Source organism: Bos javanicus, chromosome 4 (assembly GCF_032452875.1).
Source record: "Bos javanicus breed banteng chromosome 4, ARS-OSU_banteng_1.0, whole genome shotgun sequence".
In the NCBI taxonomy this organism is placed as follows: domain Eukaryota; kingdom Metazoa; phylum Chordata; class Mammalia; order Artiodactyla; family Bovidae; genus Bos; species Bos javanicus.
The window spans coordinates 113,710,440-113,731,234 of NC_083871.1; the positions used below are offsets into that span (position 1 = coordinate 113,710,440).

At 40.6% G+C, this 20,795-nt stretch overlaps 1 protein-coding gene across 2 annotated transcripts in view; it reads right to left on the reverse strand.

Moving 5' to 3' along the window:
- LOC133246619 (GTPase IMAP family member 7-like) overlaps positions 1-20,795 on the reverse strand; it is a 39,021-nt gene that overhangs the window by 15,388 nt on the left and 2,838 nt on the right. Inside the window, exon 1 of one of the 2 annotated variants that reach the window (XM_061415106.1) lies at positions 19,157-19,210. The exons of the other annotated variant lie outside the window; for it this stretch is intronic. The gene's annotated coding sequence lies outside the window, so the exon portion shown is untranslated. Of the gene's footprint in view, positions 1-19,156; positions 19,211-20,795 lie in introns of those variants that run through there. 2 annotated transcript variants of the gene reach the window in all.

The following is a 20,795-nucleotide window of genomic DNA, read 5'->3' on the forward strand; positions in this document are numbered from 1 at the left end:
TTGACAGCAGTATACTAAGTGAAAGAAACCAGGAAAAAGATACATAAAGATATGATTAATTTACATGAATGTCCAAAAATGACAATGAGCTCATAATAGTGTCCTTAGGAAGGTTTTAGCTTTAGTTTCTTCTACTCTATTAACGTTTATATGCAGCTTCACTTTTTAAGCCTTTCTTTTCGCTTATGGTTTGAATTGTGTTCCCCTCCAAAAGATACTGAAGCCCTAACCCTACAAATGTGACTTGCTTGGAAATAAGGTCTCTGTAGATTTGATTGTTAAGGTAAAGCTGCTGAGATGAACCTTAATCCATACAATTGGTATCCTTATTAGAAGGGAGATATTGGACACAGACACGTGCATTGGGAAGACAGTCATGTGAAGGCAGAAGCAGAGGTTAAAGTAAGGCTCCCTGAGGCCTCTAGAAGCTAGAAGAGGCAAGGAAGGTTGTCACCATGCGCCGTGAATGACACCAGGATTCTTGACCTCTGGAGGAGAGGAATTCGATCCAGGGCCAGTGATGAGGCTTGGTCACTCAGAACTTTTGTGTGATAAAATTTTATTAAAGTATAAAGGAGATAGAGCTTCTGACATAGACATCAGAAGGGGGCAGAAAGAGTGCCCCCTTGCTAGTTTATAGTAAGGGGTTATATACCTATTAGCAAGATGCTAACTAGAGAAAGGAAATGCCTCAAAACTGAGAGAGTTGCACCAGATCCCTTACCCATAACATGCATTTTGAGATAGCATTGGCACCAGGTGAGTCATCCCGGGCCATGAAACAATTGACATGAATCTTGAAGAAAGGCAGATTCTAGGGTAAATACATAGTTCATTAACACAGCTTAAGAAAAACATTTCATGAAAAATGCATTGGTTAGCTCAAGGTTTGAGAAATGTTCAGGGGGAACCAGGTGTCATCAGGGCAACATAGAATTTTAAAAGAAAACTCCTTTTAATTTTGTTAAAATTAAAAGTCCGTTTAATTAATAGAAAAGGAATAAAAATCTGACACTTGTGGTTTGTTTCCTCCTGCCTCTTAAGAGAGAGGAAAAACCGTCTGACACTTGCAGTCTATTTCCTCCCCTTGGGAGGACCTCTAGGCTTCCTGCCTGTTACCCTCTCAGAAGGATCCTCCCTGACAGCATGCAGGAGGAACATGGCCCTGCCAACACCTTTATTTTGGACTTCTGGCCTCCAGACTTGAGAGAGAATAAATTATTATAAAAATGATTTATTATCTGTTATTATAAGCCACTTCATTTGTGCTACTTTGTTATGACAGCCCTGGGAAATGAACATGTCCCTCTCTGGTGATTTTCTCTAGTTATCCCCAGTCAACACACAACAATTACATCTTGTTGCCATTCAGGGAGATAAAATGGCAAGTCTTACATAGGTCTGGGTCAGCAGGGCACTAAAGGGGAATGCAGGCTGCCTCCACATTAGTCTCCCCTGAGAATAGCATGGTGGTGGCAGCAATCACCTAGGGAGGACATGGATCCTGGAGGTCAGCTGCTGACCAAAACCAAATCAAGCTGAGACTCACTCCAGAGCTGAGTGACATTCAAGTAAACCGTGATCATGAAGTAGCTAATGTGCAAGGCCAAACTCAGAAACAATAGGAGACTTTTATCCCCAACCCTACTTACATAGTGGGATGGGGAGTAGTGCCTGGATCCTACTGTTCTTTAGACAGGGAGACAGAAATGGCAGATGCTTGAGAGACATGTCATGCTCTGCCTCTATGGTGGTTCAGAACCATTTCCAGACTGTTCATCAGAAATCATGGGGGCCAGAAGGAAGTGACACAATATTTTCCAAGTGTTGAAAGAAAAGAACTGTCAACCCAGAATTCTATAACCAGAGAAAACATCCTTCAAGAATGAAAGGACAGAGGCCATCAGGGATACTCCAATCTCAGTCACCATCTTATTTCAACCTCATGAGAGACTTCAGCTGATGCCAACATGAAGCAGAAGAACCATCCAGTCAAGCCCTGTTCAAATTTCTGACCCATAGGATTGTGAGCAAATAAAACACTTCTTTTGGAAAACAAAAAAAAATGAATGGAAGGACAGAGACTACCCTGGTGGTCCACTGGCTAAGAATCTACCTTGAAATGCAGGGCGCATGGGTTCGATTGCTGGTTGGGGAACTAAGATCCCACATGCCTCAGGGCAACTAAGCCCACCCACCTCAATTAGAAGCCCACATGCTTAGAGGTTTCCCTGGTGGCTCAGATAGTAAAGAATCCGCCTACAATGCAGGAGACCTGAGTTCAATCTCTGGGTCAGGAAGATCTCCTGGAGAGGGAAATGGTGACCCACTCCATTGAAAATTCTTGCCTGGAGAATTCCATGGACAGAAGAGCCTGGCAGATTACAGTCCATGGGGTTGCAAAGAGTTGGACACAACTGAGCAACTAACATATTACATTACATTATGCAACTAAGACCTGATGCAGCCAAATAAATAATAAAATAAAAATAACTGCACGCATGTACAGTCAAAGTTGGGCAATTATGAACAAATAAGATACACTTCTGAATAAAGTACTGCTCATGATCACTGTGCCCAGCACCACCAAGAAGGTGGGCAGACCACCTAAGCCGCCCCTATGGTCAACCTGCTGATCTGCCCCCACCCTCACTCCTTTTAGGAACCAGACTGTCCTCCTCAGATAGTGAGCCAGGGCACCTGTTTTCTCTTATCACTCCCCCCTACTATAGCATAGGTCCCAGAAAATCTGTGCCTGAATTTCTCATCTGACTTCTTACCAGTTTCTATTGATTAAAGTGTCCAAGGACTTGAGTCGGTAATTGTGTCATCTTTGTTTTGTTTCTATTTTTTAGTTTTAGTCTCTGGTTGAGCCCTTGTGATGAATAATTTAAATGAGTACATTTTGGATGAGAGGGGGAAAAAAAAAAAAAGCACAAATTTGCAAATTTTCATCCAAAGCGCAGAGCTTACTAATGCTGGGGTGAAGAAATGCAGCAGGAATCAAAGGTAAAAATGCCGTTTTCCAAACCTCCCTTAACAGAAATGGATTCCCTGGTGGCTCAGACAATAAAGAGTCTGCCTGAAATGTGGGAGACCCGAGTTCAATCCCTGGGGTGGGAAGATCGCCTGGAGAAGGAAGTGGCAACCCACTTCAGTATTCTTGCCTGGAAAATCCCATGGGCAGAGGAGCCTGGCAGGCTACAGTCTATAAAGTTGCAAAGAGTCAGACCCGACTGAATGACTTCACTTTCACTTTTCTGTTGCTCAGTTATGTCTGACTCTTTGTGGACCCATGGACTGTAGTCCACCAGGCTCCTCCATCCATGGAATTTTCCAGGCAAGAAAACTGGAATGGGTTGCCATTTCCTTCTCCAGGGAATCTTCCCAACCTAGGGATTGAACCTGCGACTCTTGGGTCTCCTGCATTGGCAGGAGGATTCTTTACCACTAACACTATCTGGCAAGACATATTAGATTATATTTTACACATAAAATTAAAGAGCAAAAAGATCAATACTTTTGTATTATCCCCAGGACCTCAACCATACAGTCAAATGTGTATGTTCCTAAAAATAAGGGTGCACCTTATTTTATTAGAGTAAATCTGTACCTTACTGTGATAGGTATCATGAAACTTTAGCCACAAATCTGTCTATAGACAATAAAAATTCAGACATATAGAATGTAAAGCTACTACTATAATACCTAGTACAGATGTCAGCAAAACAATAGTTTCCAACTGTGGACAAGAAACATCCTTCTACATTGGAACAAATGAAGAAAGTGCCTTGGGGCAACTACCAAAAATGACACCATTGGCGGTCCTAAGATGGTGAAGGAATAGGACGGGGAGACCACTTTCTACCCCACAAATTCATCAAAAGAACATTTAAATGCTGAGTAAATTCCACAAAACAACTTCTGAATACCAGCAGAGGACATCAGGCACCCAGAAAAGCAGCCCATTGTCTTTGAAAGGAGGTAGGAAAAAATATAAAAGACAAAAAGAGAGACAAAAGAGGTAGGAATGGAGTTCTGTCCCTGAAAGGAAGTCTTAAAAAGAAAGAAGTTTCCAAACACCAGGAAACAATCTCACTGCTGAGTTTGTGGTGAGCCTTGGAACGACAGAGGGCAACATAACTGGGAGGATAAATAAATAAATAATTAAAACCCACAGATTACGTGCCCAACGATAACTCCCCCAGAGGAGAAGCAGCACAGATGCCTGCACCTGCCACTAGCAAGCAGGGGCTGCATTGCTTAGAGTAAAGACCGGGCCTGAATGCCCCAAGGGCAATCTGAGGGAACTAACTTGGGCAAGCAAACCAGACTTTGGGATAGCTACCACATGAAAAGCCCTAACATAAGACACTGCCAGGCCCACTCATAGAACAAAGGACTGAACAGAGCTAGCCGGCAGCAGACCATTCCCCTCCGGTGATAGGCAGCCAGAACCAGAAGTGGGCAATCGCAGCTGCAGAGGCATTATCTACCAAACTGCAAGCAGGCTTCTTTGCTAACTAAGACTTCTTGGGCTTCTGGACAGTCAACATCCGTCTGAGAAGGTGTGCCAGTTGTACACCCAGAAAACCAAGCGTCAGGGACGGGGGAGGCGATAAGTTGCAGCGATGGCGCTCAGCAAACACTTCATCGCCTGAGCTGCTCGGACCTGGGAAGGGCACAAAATGCAGGTCCAACCAAGTCTGCGCCTCTGAGGACTATCTGAGTGTCTGAACCTGAGCGGCTTAGACCTGGAAGGGGCATTCAGCCCAGGGCTGGCCTCGGATGGTTCCCAGCAGAGCAACCTAGAGCCTGAGCAGTGTGGGCAGAGAGGGCACATGCCCCGTGAGCGGGGGCAGGCCCACTGTGGCTGAGACACTGCAAGCACATGCCAGTGTTATTTGTTTGCAGCGTCTCTCCCTCCCCACAGTGCAACTGAACAGGTGAGCCTAAAAAAGTGTCCACCACCGACCCCTTGTGTCAGGGCAGAAATCAGACACTGAAGAGACCAGCAAACAGAAGAAGCTCAGAGGGAACCACTTTGGAAGTGACAGATGCAATAGATTACAACCCTGTAGTTAGTACCGACTACATAGGAAGGGGCCTATAGATCTTGAGAAATATAAGCCGGACCAAGGAACTATCCGAAAATTAACTGACCCCACACTGCCCACAACAACACCAGAGAAAGTCCCAGATATATTTTTACTATTTTTACTATCATTCTTCTTTAAAAAAAATTTTTTTTTAATTTTTAAGTCCTCTATTACTCCTTTAATTTTCATTTTTATAACCTACTATTACTTTGCAAAAAAAAAAAAAGGCCCTATTTTTAAAGCAAACTTCATATATATTTTTTGTTTATAATTTTTGTCTTTTGTTTTTCCTTTCTTTTCTTTAATATTGTATTTTTGAAAATCCAACCTCTACTGTAGATTTTTAATCTTTGCTTTTTGGTATTTGTTATCAATTTTGTACCTTTAAGAACCCAATCTTCAGTACCCATTTTTACTTGGGAGCGAGATTATTGGCTTGACTGCTCTCTCCCCCTTTGGACTCTCCTTTTTCTCCACCAGGTCACCTCTATCTCCTCCCTCCCCCTTATCTTCTCTACCCAACTCTGTGAATCTCTTTTTGTGTTCCAGATGGTGGAGAACACTTAGGGAACTGATTACTGGCTGGATCTGTCTCTCTTCTTTTGATTCCCTCCTTTATCCTCCTGGCCACCTCTGTGTCCATCCTCCCTCTTCTCTTCTCTGTATAACTCTGTGAACATCTCTGAGCAGTCCAGCCTGTGGAGAGCACATAAGGAAGTGATTACTTGCTAGCTTGCTCTCTCCTCTTTTGATTCCACCTCATCTCATTCAGGTCGCGTCTAACTCCCTCCTCCCTCTTCTCTTCTCCATGTAACTCTGTGAACCTCTCTGGGTGTCCCTCACTGTGGAGAAACTTTCCATCTTTAACCTAGATGTTTTATCAACGGTGCTGTATAGATGGAGAAGTCTTGAGGCTACTATAAAAATAAGACTGAAAACCAGAAGCAGGAGGCTTAAGTCCAAATCCTGAGAACACCAGAGAACTCCTGACTCCAGGGAACATTAATTGACAGGAGCTCACCAAACGCCTCAATACCCATACTGAAACCAAGCACCACCAAAGAGCCAACAAGTTCTAGAGCAAGACATACCACACAAATTCTCCAGCAACACAGGAACACAGCTCTGATCTTCAATCTTCAGGCTGCCCAAAGTCACTCCAAACCCATTGACATCTCATAACTCATTACTGGACACTTCATTGCACTCCAGAGAAGAAATCCAGCTCCACCCACCAGAACACCAACACAAGCTTCCCTAACCAGGAAACCTTGACAAGCCACCCGTACAACCCCACCCACAGCAAGGAAACTCCACAATAAAGAGAACTCCACAAACTGCCAGAATACAGAAAGGACACCCCAAACACAGAAATATAAACAAGATGAAGAGACAGAGGAATACCCAGAAGGTAAAGGAACAGGATAAATGCCCATCAAACCAAACAAAAGAGGAAGAGATAGGGAATCTACCTGATAAAGAATTCCGAATAATGATAGTGAAAATGATCCAAAATCTTGAAATCAAAATGGAATCACAGATAAAATAGCCTGGAGACAAGGATTGAGAAGATGCAAGAAAGGTTTAACAAGGACCTAGAAGAAATAAAAAAGAGTCAATATATAATGAATAATGCAATAAATGAGATCAAAAACACTCTGGAGGGAACAAATAGTAGAATAATGGAGGCAGAAGATAGGATTAGTGAAGTGGAAGATAGAATGGTAAAAATAAATGAATCAGAGAGGAAAAAAGAAAAACGAATTAAAAGAAATGAGGACAATCCCAGAGACCTCCAGGACAATGGTAAATGCCCCAACATTTGAATCATAGGAGTCCCAGAAGAAGAAGAAAAAAAGAAAGACCATGAGAAAATACTTGAGGAGATAATAGTTGAAAACTTCCCTAAAATGGGGAAGGAAATAATCACCCAAGTCCAAGAAACCCAGAGAGTCCCAAACAGGATAAACCCAAGGCAAAACACACCAAGACACATACTAATCAAATCAACAAAGATCAAACACAAAGAACAAATATTAAAAGCAGCAAGGGAAAAACAACAAATAACACACAAGGGGATTCCCATAAGGATACAGTTGATCTTTCAATAGAAACTCCTCAGGCCAGGAGGGAATGGCAAGACATACTTAAAGTGATGAAAGAAAATAACCTACAGCCCAGATTACTGTACCCAGTGAGGATCTCATTCAAATATGAAGGAGAAATCAAAAGCTTTACAGACAAGCAAAAGCTTAGAGAATTCAGCACCACCAAACCAGCTCTCCACCAATTGCTAAAGGATCTTCTCCTCAATGGTGAAAAATTGAAAGCATTTCCCCTAACTGCAGGAATAAGACAAGGGTGCCCAATTTCACCACTACTATTCAACATAGTTTTGGAAGTTTTGGCCACAGCAATCAGAGCAGAAAAGGAAATAAAAGGAATCCAAATTGGAAAAGAAGAAGTAAAACTCTCACTGTTTGCAGATGACATGATCCTCTACATAGAAAATCCTAAAGATTACACCAGAAAACTACTAGAGCTAATCAATGAATGGAGTAAAGTTGCAAGATATAAAATCAACACACAGAAATCCCTTGCATTCCTATACACTAATAATGAGAAAATAGAGAAATTAAGGAAACAACTCCATTCACCATTGCAACATAAAGAATAAAATACTTAGGAATATATCTACCTAAAGAAACTAAAGACCTATATACAGAAAACTATAAAACACTGGTGAGAGAAATCAAAGAGGACACTAATAAATGGAGAAATATACCATGTTCATGGATCAGAAGAATCAGTATAATGGAAATGAGTATACTACCCAAAGCAATTTATAGATTCAATGCAATCCCAATCAAGCTACCAAGGGTATTCTTCACAGAGCTAAAACAAATAATTTCACAATTTGTATGGAAATACAAAAAACCTCGAATAGCCAAAGCAATCTTGAGAAAGAAGAATGGAACTGGAGGAATCAACCTGCCTGACTTCCAGCTTTACTACAAAGCCACAGTCATCAAGACAGTATGGTACTGGCACAAAGACAGAAATATAGATCAATGGAACAAAATAGAGAGCCCAGAGATAAATCCACGCACCTATGGTCACCTTATCTTTGACAGCGGAGGCAAGAATATACAATGGAGAAAAGACAATCTCTTTAACAAGTGGTGCTGGAGAAACTGGTCAACCACTTGTGAAAGAATGAAACTAGAACACTTTCTAACACCATACACAAAAAATAAACTCAAAATGGATTAAGGATCTAAATGTAAGACCAGAAACTATAAAACTCCTAGAGGAAAACATAGGCAAAACACTCTCTGACATAAATCACAGCAGGATCCTCTATGACCCCACTCCCAGAATATTGGAAATAAAATAAAAAATAAACCAATAGGACCTAATTAAACTTAAAAGCTTCTGCACAACAAAGGAAACTCTAAGGAAGGTGAAAAGACAGCCTTCAGAATGGGAGAAAATAATAGCAAATGAAGCAACTGACAAAGAACTAATCTCAAAAATATACAAGCAACTCCTACAGCTCAATTCCAGAAAAATAAACGACCCAATCAAAAAATGGGCCAAAGAACTAAACAGACATTTCTCCAAAGAAGACATACAGATGGCTAACAAACACATGAAAAGATGCTCAACGTCACTCATTATCAGAGAAATGCAAATCAAAACCACTATGAGGTACCATTTCATGCCAGTCAGAATGGCTGCTATCCAAAAGTCTATAAGCAATAAATGCTGGAGAGGGTGTGGAGAAAAGGGAACCCTCTTACACTGTTGGTGGGAATGCAAACTAGTACAGCCACTATGGAGAACAGTGTGGAGATTCCTTAAAAAACTGGAAACAAAACTGCCTTATGACCCAGCCATCCCACTGCTGGGCATACACACCGAGGAAACCAGAATTGAAAGAGACACATGTACCACAATGTTCATCACAGCACTGTTTATAATAGCCAGGACATGGAAGCAACCTAAATGTCCATCAGCAGATCAATGGATAAGAAAGCAGTGGTACATATACACAATGGAGTATTACTCAGCCATTAAAAAGAATACATTTGAATCAGTTCTAATGAGATGGATGAAACTGGAGCCAATTATACAGAGTGAAGTCAGCCAGAAAGAAAAACATCAATACAGTATACTAATGCATATATATGGAATTTAGAAAAATGGTAACGATAACCCTGTATGTGAGACAGCAAAAGAGACACAGATGTATGAAACAGTCTTTTGGACTCTGTGGGAGAGGGAAAGGGTGGGATGATTTTGGAGAATGGCATTGAAACGTGTATAATATCATATATGAAACGAATCGCCAGTCCAGGTTCGATGCAGGATACAGGATGCTTGGGGCTGGTGCACCAGGATGACCCAGAGGGATGGTATGGGAAGGGAGGTGGGAGGTGGGTTCAGGATGGGGAACACGTGTACACCCGTGGTGGATTCATGTTGATGTATGGCAAAACCAATACAATATTGTAAAGTAAAAGAAATAAATAAATAAATCAAAAAAAAAAAAAAGAAATGCCAATGGCTTTACTGTCTGACTGTCTTGGTGCAGTGAGAGGTGCCTGGGTTTGTTGAGGTCCCAATCTTTGTTCTTTCTGCTTTTTCAGCCTTTGTGTCTACTTTCCCATCAGTTCTTTGCTCAGACCAATACTTGCCAACACAACCATGAGCAAACCTGGCAAATGGACTGTTGGTCAAACTGGAAGCACAGGTTCTAGAATATTTTGAGCAACACTGGTGGGGCCACTTGTCATCAACTCCAGAGGCAAGCAAAGAGCTCTCTGCCTACTTCTTCCTTCCTATCAGATTACACCTTTGAAACAGGCCCTGGCTGTTAAAACTCCATGAACTTGTCAGTATACCCAAGGTTCTCTAAATTAAAAAATAAACTCTGCCACAACAACAACAACAAAAAAGACACCATTGATGATGAGCTTGGCCTTCTAGCCAAACTCTTGTCAAAGCAAAAATTTGCTTGTTGCCACTTGTTATGTGGTTGTAAATTTCACTTTGGACCTGGTTCTTGATATGCAGTCTATTGAAACTTTCATACAGCCATATTAGTACTGTTTGGGTTTGGAAATCAAGGAGACTAAGGAAGGCAAGGGGTGTTAAAAACAGATATTTCCAAACCAGTGGCCTCTACTTACACAGACTTTCCTTGGTACCCAAATACAGAGGAGCACAGTGTAAACGGCTACGTGTGCTGCCAGGTTACGTGTCAATGACTACACAATTGGATTCTACCGGCTTTATTCTTCACAGGCACGACCTGCCATCAAATACAGAAATATGGCCATAGTATTAGTAGAAATTTTGGGGCATAGTATTTCCAGCGAAATCAGTAATTTACAAAGCAGTTCTAAGTAAAGTACCCAGTGAGGAGCCAAGATTGGAAAGACTTTTAGAAATCCAGCGGTAAGAAACAAACAAGTACTGTTCTCAAGCTGTATGAGAAATCACCCCAGAATATGAAACCACAAGGGAGAAATATTACGCCATTATCATAAACAGCCCCTACAAAATAAAGGGCAAAGGAGGCCAAAATCTGCAAAACAGGAAGTGCATCATCAAGTATCTTCGCTCAGTCAACAGCAGGAGATCCTGAGACACAGGGGAAAATCAGGAACGTAGAGAAGACATTTTCAGTGCTTTCAGCACTCAAACAGCCTGAAATAACAGGCAGCAAACAGCTGGAGGAGGAAAAACAGAGAAAATTTAAAAAGAGACAGATCTTCTCCAGGAGCTAAAAGATTTAGAATTGAGTCTTTTAAATATTCATAGAAAACAAGTTGCATACCAGAAATCAGTACAAATATATCTTCTTGTTAAACCTGATTGAGTGTTCTGAATATTCTTTGGCCCACATTTGTTGTTCACCTGTTATTTATTTAATATTCTGAATACACAGGAAAGGTTCTAATGTTTGTTCAATTGATTTTTTTCCAATGTGGGGAAGATGAGGAGTAAGGTGTGTTGTTGTTTTTTCAACCAAAGCTTGTTGAACTAAAAGAGAGATATTACTATCTACTCAGGGACAGGATCTCATACATGAGTTAAAACATCTTAAAAAGATTTTGTAAATATCTGCTTATTTAGCTGTGTTGAATCTTAGCTGTGGCACGCAGGATCTTTGCTGTGGCTCATGGGCTTAACTGCCTCACTAAACATGGGATCTTTGTTCCCTGACCAAGGATCGAAACTGCATCCCCTGCATTGGAAGGAGGCTTCCTAACCACTGGACCACCAAGGAAGTCTCTATTTGTTTTTTTTTTTTTTCTTTTTCTTTTTCTATGAGAGGAGAGCAAAGAAAAGTGAGTGACCAAAAAGGGAGAGGAATCCTGTGTGCTGACTCTTGTACTCTGCAGAGTCTCTGGTAAATTGTCTAAAACTGAAAAAAGAAAGAAAAGGCTGAATATGAATAAATGTGTGTGAATGCTGGTTTTTAAAAAACAGTGAAAACTCTGCATTAGAGTCATAGGCTGAAATAGAAACAATGCTTAATTTCATAGGAATGAGGAAACAGAAAAAGCTGAGGAAGAAGTAAAAAGAACTCAGAAATTGTGGGAAGGACTTTGAACTCTTACATTTGTGGTAATTTCAGCCTGGATCAAATTTCACCAATTCATCAAGGAGTAGGGGATCTCAAGTGACATCTGAGTGACAAATCATAAATTAAAGGTCTTGGACATATTAAATATCAGGATATAATTCAAAATGGAGTCTTCTGTCACCAAGGATTTTACAATATACTTGGAGATACAGACAAGAAATATGCATAGCAAGCCTGATCTGGGTGTGCAATAAACGTGATAGAATCAAATAGAGGCACTTCAGTCAGTCTTGGATGAGTCAGAAAACTTTCCTTTAGAATATGAGATTTAAAGGACTTCCCTGGTGGTCCAGGAGTTAAGACTCCATGCCTCCATTGCAGGGAGCACGGGTTCAACCCCTGGTAGAGGAACTAAGATCTCATGTGACACATGGCAAGGACCAAAAAAAAAAAAAGTGAGATTTAAAATGAATATTCCATGATGAACTGGGGTCGTAGTCATCCACAGCATGTGTGTGTATGTCTGGGAAGGTGGGGGGACTGGGAGAAGTGTGAGAGCTGCTGTAGGAAGCAATGCAGGCAGAAGGGCAGGAGCCTCGAGTATGACTGCAGGACTAAGAATAGTGGAGATCTGAATGGATGCCCCACCATGAAGAACTTTGCTTAAAATACCAAGGAGTCTAGAATTTGTAAAACAGTTGAGAAGCATACAAGGATAATAAGTGAAAGGATATCATGACTCTGTTTCTTCCTAGTTTATAGAGTGTTTTTTTCATTAAATGGGTCTTGGATTTTGTCAAACTTATTTCTGTATCTATTGAGATGATCATGTGATTTTTGTCCTTCATTCTACTGATATGGTGGAACACATTGACTGACATTCATGTATTGAATCAATCTGGCTTTCCTGGGGTAAATCCAGGAATATACTTGCTCTTATAAGTTGCTGTACTCTATTAGTATTTTGTTGAGTGTTTTATGTCTATATTCATAAGGTTATTAGTCTGTAGTTTCCTTTTCTTGTAATATCTTTGTCTGGATAATACTGAGCTCATACAAAAGTTGTGAACTACTTTCTCCTCTCTTACTTTTTGTTTGAGAAGTATTAGTGTTCAGTCAGTTCAGTTCAGTCGCTCACTCATGTCTCTTTGCGACCCCATGGACTGCAGCATGCCAGGCCTCCCTGTCCATCACCAGCTCCCAAAGCTTGCTCGAACTCATGTCCATTGAGTCGGTGATGCCACACAACCGTCTCATCCTCTGTCATCCCCTTCTCCCACCATCAATCTTTCCCAGCATCAGGGTCTTTTCCAATGAGTCAGTTCTTTGCATCAGGTGGCCAAAGTATTGGAGTTTCAGCTTCAGCATCAGTCCTTCCAATGAATATTCAGGGTTGATTTTCTTTAGGACTGACTGGTTTGATCTCCTTGTTGTCCAAGGGACTCTCAAGAGTCTTCTCCAGCACCATAATTTGAAAGCATCAGTTCTTCAGTGGGCCCAACTTTATGGCCCAACTCTCACATTCGTACCTGACTATTGGAAAAACCGTAGCTTTGACTATATGGACCTTTGTTGGAAAGTGATGTCTCTATTTTTTAATAGGCTGTCTAGGTTTGTCATAGCTTTCCTTCTAAGGAGCTAGTGTCTTTTATTTTCATGACTGCAGTCAATGCAGTGATTTTGGAGCCCAAGAAAAGAAAATCTGTCAGTGCTTCCACTTTTTCCCCTTCTATTTTCCAGGAAGTAATGGGACCTGATGCCATGATCTTAGTATTTTGAATGCTGAGTTTCAAACCAACTTTTTCACTCTCCTCTTTCACCCTCATCAAGAGGCTCTTTAGTTCCTCTTCACTTTCTGCCATAAGGGTGGTGTCATCTGCATATCTGAGGTTATTGATATTTCTCCCAACAATCTTGATTCCAGCTTGTGATTCATCCAACCCAGCATTTCTCATGATGCACTCTGTGTGTAAGTTAAACAAAAAGGGTGACAATATTTAGCCTTGTACTCCTTTCCCAATTTTGAACCAGTCAGTTGTTCCATGTCCAGTTCTGTTGCTTCTTGAGCTGCATACAGGTTTCTCAGGAGACAGGTAAGGTGATCTAGTACTCCCATCTTTTTAAGAATTTTTGACACTTTTTTGTGACCCACACAGTCAAAGGGTCTTGTGGTTGAAGAGCCCCCCATGAAACAGCATCAGTCTCATATGGTTTCACAGGAGAATTCTGCTAAACCCTCAGCAATCAAAGAATCCCACTTTTAACTAAGTTATCCCAGAATATAAGGAAATAAGGGAAAACTTCAAATTCTAAAAAGTAAATGTAACTTTGAGCTGCAAAGCTGATAAAGTCTGTATAAAAAAAATCTAGTTATATATCTCATTTATGAATGTCAGTTCAAAAATCTTAATAAAATATTAACAGAATCTGACATTTTTAAAAGGGTTCAATCTTTACCAAGTGGGATTTATTCTAGAAAACTAGAGTGAGGGAGAAGTTTCAATAAGAGGAAAATCATTAATATAATCTACCAATAGTCATTCATGGTAAAAACATTCTACAAAATGTGAATTGACATGTACTCTCTTATCTATTTCTATACTCACCTACTTACTTAATGGGGAAATACTTTGTTACTAAAACTAAAACCATCTCCACCTCACTTTCCCATGGTATTTGAGAAATCTGTCAATGCAAAGAGAAGAAGAAGTAACTATAGGAATGAGAATTTAAAAAAAAGAACAAAGAGGGAAGCCAGAATATAAATAATATGGAAAAGCCCCTTAGAGTTCTGGCACACAAATAGAAAAATCAGTGGAAGAAAACAGAAAATCTAGAAAAATACTCATTTGCCTAGGAAAATTTAGTATATACTAAAGGCAATATCCTATATCAGTGGAGAGAAGATGGACATTGTAATTAAATAATCGTTTTAAAGCATATAAAAGTGGATTCATCCCTTGTGTCAACCAAAGAAATGTACCAAATGCATCAGATATTTGTTAAAACATTAAATATGTACTTTTGGAAGAAAACAGACAAATTCTTTCAAAACCTGAGAGTGAGGAAAACTTTTTAACTTACTGAAAGCACAGATGGAATATGGAATCCAATTGACAAAGTTGACCTCAAATTTCTAGTTACAGGTCCAGAGCTTGGAAGTCACTACTCCATTCAAAGAATTAGTCAAAAGCTGAACAGACTGAAAAATCAACTCTTAAATCCTTAACAGATTCCTTTAAGGACACAGGGCAAAGTGCTGCCCCCTAGACTGGAGAACAGACAGGCAAATACAGGGAGTCATGGCTTAGTTGAACAGAGACTGACTCACCATGGACACTGTGCTGGGGCAGGAAAACCTAGGCTGTGATTGACCAATTGCTTGACAGTCAGGATGACCCATTCATAGAGTGACCCCACACTTTTGTGTGTTTTAATCCTGGAAGCCCCACTAGGTTCTGATAGTACATATCCAAAAAATCCCCTGGTGCTTCCTGCAGGGGAGGGGAAAAGAAACCAGTTTGATACAGGACAGGGTATCTTGTTCTTCTCAAAAGGCCTGCCTTCAGAGGAAAGCAGTTAACCAGGCTTTGACCTTCTGTGGTTTTATCAGAGCCTAACTCACCATTAACCACAACACAGAGCTGCCAGAACTTACACAGGACTGAGAGATAAACTCTTGGAGGGTACAAACAGAAACTTGTATGCACCAGGACGCAGGAGAAAGGAGCAGTGACCCCACAAGAGACTGATCAAGACTTGCCCAGGAGTGTCTAGGAGTCTCCAGCCAAGTCATGGGTCAGTGGTGGCCTGCTGCAGGGTTGGGGGCAGTGTACTGCATGTGCATGCATAGGATCTTTTAAAGGAGGTCGCCATTATCTTCATTACCTCCACCATAGTTTGGCTCCAGGTAAATAGCAGGGAGGGAACACAGCTCCACCCATCAACAGAAAATTGGATTGAAGATTTACTGAGCATGTCCCTGCCCGTCAGAACAAGACCCAGTTCCCAACCCATAGTCAGTCTATCCCATCAGGAAGCTTCCATAAGCCTCTTATCCTCCTCCATCAGAGGGCAGACAGAATGAAAACTAACCAATCTGATCACATGGACCACAGCCTCATCTAATTCAATGAAACTACGAACCATGCCATGTAGGGCCACCCAAGATGGACTGGTCATGGTGGAGAATTCTGACAAAATGTGGTCCACTGGAGAAGGGAATGGCAAACCACTTCAGTATTCTTGCCTTGAGAACCCCATGAACAGTATGAAAAGGCAAAAAGATAGGACACTGAAAGATGACCTCCCAAGTTGGTAGGTTCCCAATATGCTATTGGAGATCAGTGGAGAAATAACTCCAGAAAGAATGAAGAGATGGAGCCAAAGCAAAAACAACACCCAGTTGTGGATGTTACTGGTGATATAAGCAAGGTCTGATGCTGTAAAGAGTAATATTCCATAGGAACATGGAATGTTATGTCCATGAATCAAGGCAAATTGGAAGTGGTCATACAGGTGATGGCAAGAGTGAACGTTGGCATTTTAGGAATCAGCGAATAAAATGGACTGAAAGACAGTGAAAGTGAAGTCGCTCAGGAAACAATAGAATGGGAAAGACTAGAGATCACTTCAAGAAAATTAGAGGTGCCAAGGGAACATTTCATGCAAAAACGGGCTCAATAAAGGACATAAATGGTATGGACATAACAGAAGTAGAAGATATTAAGAAGAGATGGCAAGAATACACAGAAGAACTGTACAAAAAAGGTCTTCATGACCCAGATACTCACGATGGTGTAGTCACTCACCTAGAGCCAGACATCCTGGAATGCAAAGTCAAGTGGGCCTTAGAAAACATCACTACGAGCAAAGTTAGTGGAGTTGATGGAGTTCCAGTTGAGCTATTTCTAATCCTAAAAGATGATGCTGTGAAAGTGCTGCACTCAATATGCCAGCAAATTTGGAAAACTCAGCAGTGGCCATAGGACTGGAAAAAGTCAGTTTTCATTCCAAGGGTTCAGGATGGGGAACACATGTATACCTGTGGCGGATTCATTTTGATATTTGGCAAAACTAATACAATTATGTAAAGTTTAAAAATAAAATTAAATTTTAAAAAAGTCAGTTTTCATTCCAATCCCAAAGAAAGGCAGTGCCAAAGAATGTTCAAACTACCACACAATTGCACTCATCTCACACGCTAGTAAAGTAATGCTCAAAATTCTCCAAGCAGGCTTCAACAGCATGTGAACCATGAATTCCAGATGTTCAAGCTGGATTTAGAAAAAGCAGAGGAACCAGAGATCAAATTGCCAATATCCATTGTATCACAGATAAAGCAAGAGAGTTCCAGAAAAACATCTATTTCTGCTTGATTGACTATTCCAAAGCCTTTGACTGTGTGGATCACACCAAACTGTGGAAAATTCTGAAAAAGATGGGAATACCAGACCACCAGACCTGCCTCTTGAGATATCTGTATGCAGGTCAGGAAGCAGCAGTTAGAACTGGACATGAAGTAACAGACTCTTTCCAAATTGGGAAAGGAGTATGTCAGGGCTGTATATTGTCACTCTGCTCATTTAACTTCTATGCAGAATACATCATGAGAAATGCTGGGCTGGATGGAACACAGGCTGGAATCAAGGTTGCTGGGAGAAATATCAATAACCTCAGGTATGGAGATGACACTACCCTATGGTAGAAAGCAAAGAAGAACTAAAGAGCCTCTTGATGAAAGTGAAAGAGGAGAGTGAAAAAGTTGACTTAAAACTCAACATTCAGAAAACAAAGATCATGGCATCTGGTCCCATCACTTCATGGGAAATAGATGGGGAAACAGTGGAAACAGTGAAAGACTTTATTTTGGGGGGCTCCAAAATTACTGCAGATGGTGATTGCAGTCATGAAATTAAAAGACACTAGCTCCTTGGAAGAAAAGTTATGACCAACCTAGACAGCATATTAAAAAGCAGAAACATTACTTTGCCAAAAATGTTCTGTCTAGTCAAGGCTATGGTTTTTCCAGTAGTCATGTTTGGATGTGAGAGCTGAACCATAATGAAGGCTGAACACCAAAGAATTGATGCTTTTGAACTGTGGTGTTGGAGAAGACTCTTGGGAGTCCCTTGGACTGCAAGAAGATCCAACCAGTCCTTCCTAAAAGAAACCAGTCCTGATTATTCATTGGAAGGACTGATGTTGAAGCTGAAACTCCAATATGTTGGCCACCTGATTCAAAGAGCTGACTCATTTGTAAAGACCCTGATGCTGGGAAAGATTGAAGGTGGGACGGAAGGGGATGACAGAGGATGAGATGGTTGGATGGCATCACCGACTCAATGGACATGAGTTTGCATAATCTCCGGGAGTTGGTGATGGACAGGGAAGCCTGGCGTGCTGCAGTCCATGGGTTCTCAAAGAGTCGGACACCACTGAGTGACTGAACTGAACTCACTTGGAGGAAAAAAAGTATACAACTACAGTCAGCTCTAAGCTGTTCACATAGGAAAAGGGAAATATCCACTTCCAGTCTACTTGAACTCTCCTGTCCCACCTGGGGTGGGGGAGAAAAACACTTGTGAAGCTCACATTCCAGAGGCAAAGGCTCACTAGAACAGAAATGCACTCGTAGTACAATAGACTATGTCCCCTCCCCAACCCTGTCACCACGTTACTAAAGTCTTTACAGCAGCAGTTCTGTTTACCCAGTACATCAGGTCCAGCTGATGAGAAAAATGAACAGACATAATAAAGAGCAAATAATAATAATAATAATAATAATAATTTGAGAAGACAGAGCAAGAATTAGGACCAGACATGACAGGCATCGACTGAACAAAAATGCACAACCTAGAAGTTGAGAAAAATGTTGTATTTGAGGAATTACTGAGGACTATAGCTTGGGAGACACTCTCTCAGATGACTCTGAGGAACTGTTCCAAAGAAGTAGTGGAGGAGACAGGATATATAGGAGTCTTTTTGAAAACAAAACAAAAGAAAAGAAAATGCATGGTCAAACATCAGAAGATCACTTCTCATCACAAAAAAACCAGACACTCAAGTTAATGATTGTAGAGCTTTTGTATATATGGGAAGATGTAAGAGTCTGGGCTCATTGAAACCACTCCTTTGATATGCATGTTAGCTATCTAGGGCCAGTATCCTCTTTTTTTCCATTCTAAATTCCCCTCAGGGCACACTATCAGAGGCTGCAATGCTGATGACCTGATGGTGGGCAACATTCATTGCTTATTGAGATGGCAGGCAAGCTTTCTTTGTCCACAGAGGGATCTTGGAATGATTAGACCAGGAATTTAAAACAACTAAGATGAATATTCTAGGGCTCTAATGTAAGAACAGATGGGCCATATAAGCAGAGACAAGAAATCCTAAGAAAAAAAACAAAAATACATGCTTTCAATTAAAAGTAATATAACAGGAAAGAAGAACATACCTTTGATGTTCTAGTTAGACCAGTCCAGATTATCGTCTTCAGGACCAGTTACTGCTGAAAAAACCAAGCCAAAATGACTGGTTGGAGAAATGAGTGATTCATAGTCTGAGGCAGGAAATACATAAAGTGACCTGGGGTCATCTTATTCAACTTATATTTGCATCTTGATGCAAACAAACTAAACTGTAAATAAATCATGAGATAATCCATGAAATCTAATGAAAGGATAGTTGACAATATAAAAAATTTATACTACCTTTTAATTTGTAGTTATATTTTTCAACCTTTTTGTTTTAAATATGCATCCTAAAATATTTATAGGTAAAATGATACAATGTCTATTATTTGCCTCAAAATAACCCAGGATTAGGATGGAAAGTATGTTGAATACACATGAAACATGAATGGTCAGGAGTTGATAACTGTCAAAGCTTGATGATGGATATATGGAGGTTTTTATACTATTCCTTTGTAAATGTCTGAAATGTTCCTCAGTAAAAGATTTAACATGTATGTATGCCTTTGTAACTACTATTAATATATATTATATTCCAGATACTCCTATATGCATTTTTTACAGGAATATTTATTCCTTATAAATACTCTAGAATGAAGGTACTATTATTCTGATGTTATAAGCAAGGAAACTGTGGTTCAAATACTGAGAAACATGCCCAAGGTCATCATATTGGGCCAAACAGTGATGCAATTCAAAGTACATCTGACTACCATGCTCATTCTTAACCACTACACACTACAGCCTCTCCTAGGTTCCTTCTCAGCTCCATCCATTCTGTAGTTTATACCAGGTCAAAGGTAGATGAGAGGAAAATAGTTCACTCTTTTTCCCAAATGGTGAATGAGTAGCAAGCCTGCAATTAGGGAAGGCAAGGAGGATGCTTTCAGACTTCATGGATCTTATTTAGTCTCTGTCCAATATCGGGAAGCCAAACATGGGAGACATAGTCGGGGACAAAAATCATTTAAAAAGTTTCTCCAGTGGTTTTAAGATGTCAAGCACCCCCAGCTGAAGGAAAGGCTATAAAGTGAAAAAACCCAGTGCTTCAGGAAAGAAGTGACTTACGCCGTGAGCCCAGATCCACCACTTCTAGAAAATTCCTTCAGCTACCCAAGGTTCAGTTCCCTTTTCAATGAAAAGGGACAATAAAACCAATCTTGCAGGCTTGTCATGAGGCTTTTGTAGAATGATTTCTACAAAGATCTCTTGGGAATGGCAGCCACTCAATAAGCAGGCAGTGCTGCTAAATGCATTGAAATATTGATATAAGAAAACTGTGGACTGAAACCTAACAGCAATAGATTAGAACACATTGTAGTTTAACGATCCAGCTGCAGTTACAGGTTATATTCTTTCTTCAGAGTAGCTCATCTGCTCCCTATAGCCACCCCTCCTTCACCCCATACCTTGCGCCTTGAGGGATACAGGGTTTCTTGTGAAGTGCTGGGTGAATCAAAACAGGAAGTCAGTAGGGAAGGTTCTAATCCTCTCTTGTCAACCTCTACGAGCCTTGGAGAGTCAGTTGTTCTCTGGAATTCGGTTATTTTTCAGTGTAAAGGGAGTTAGAATAGGTTTAATGGAATGTTGTTTAAATTGTCTTCCAGTTCTGAAGGTCTGCTG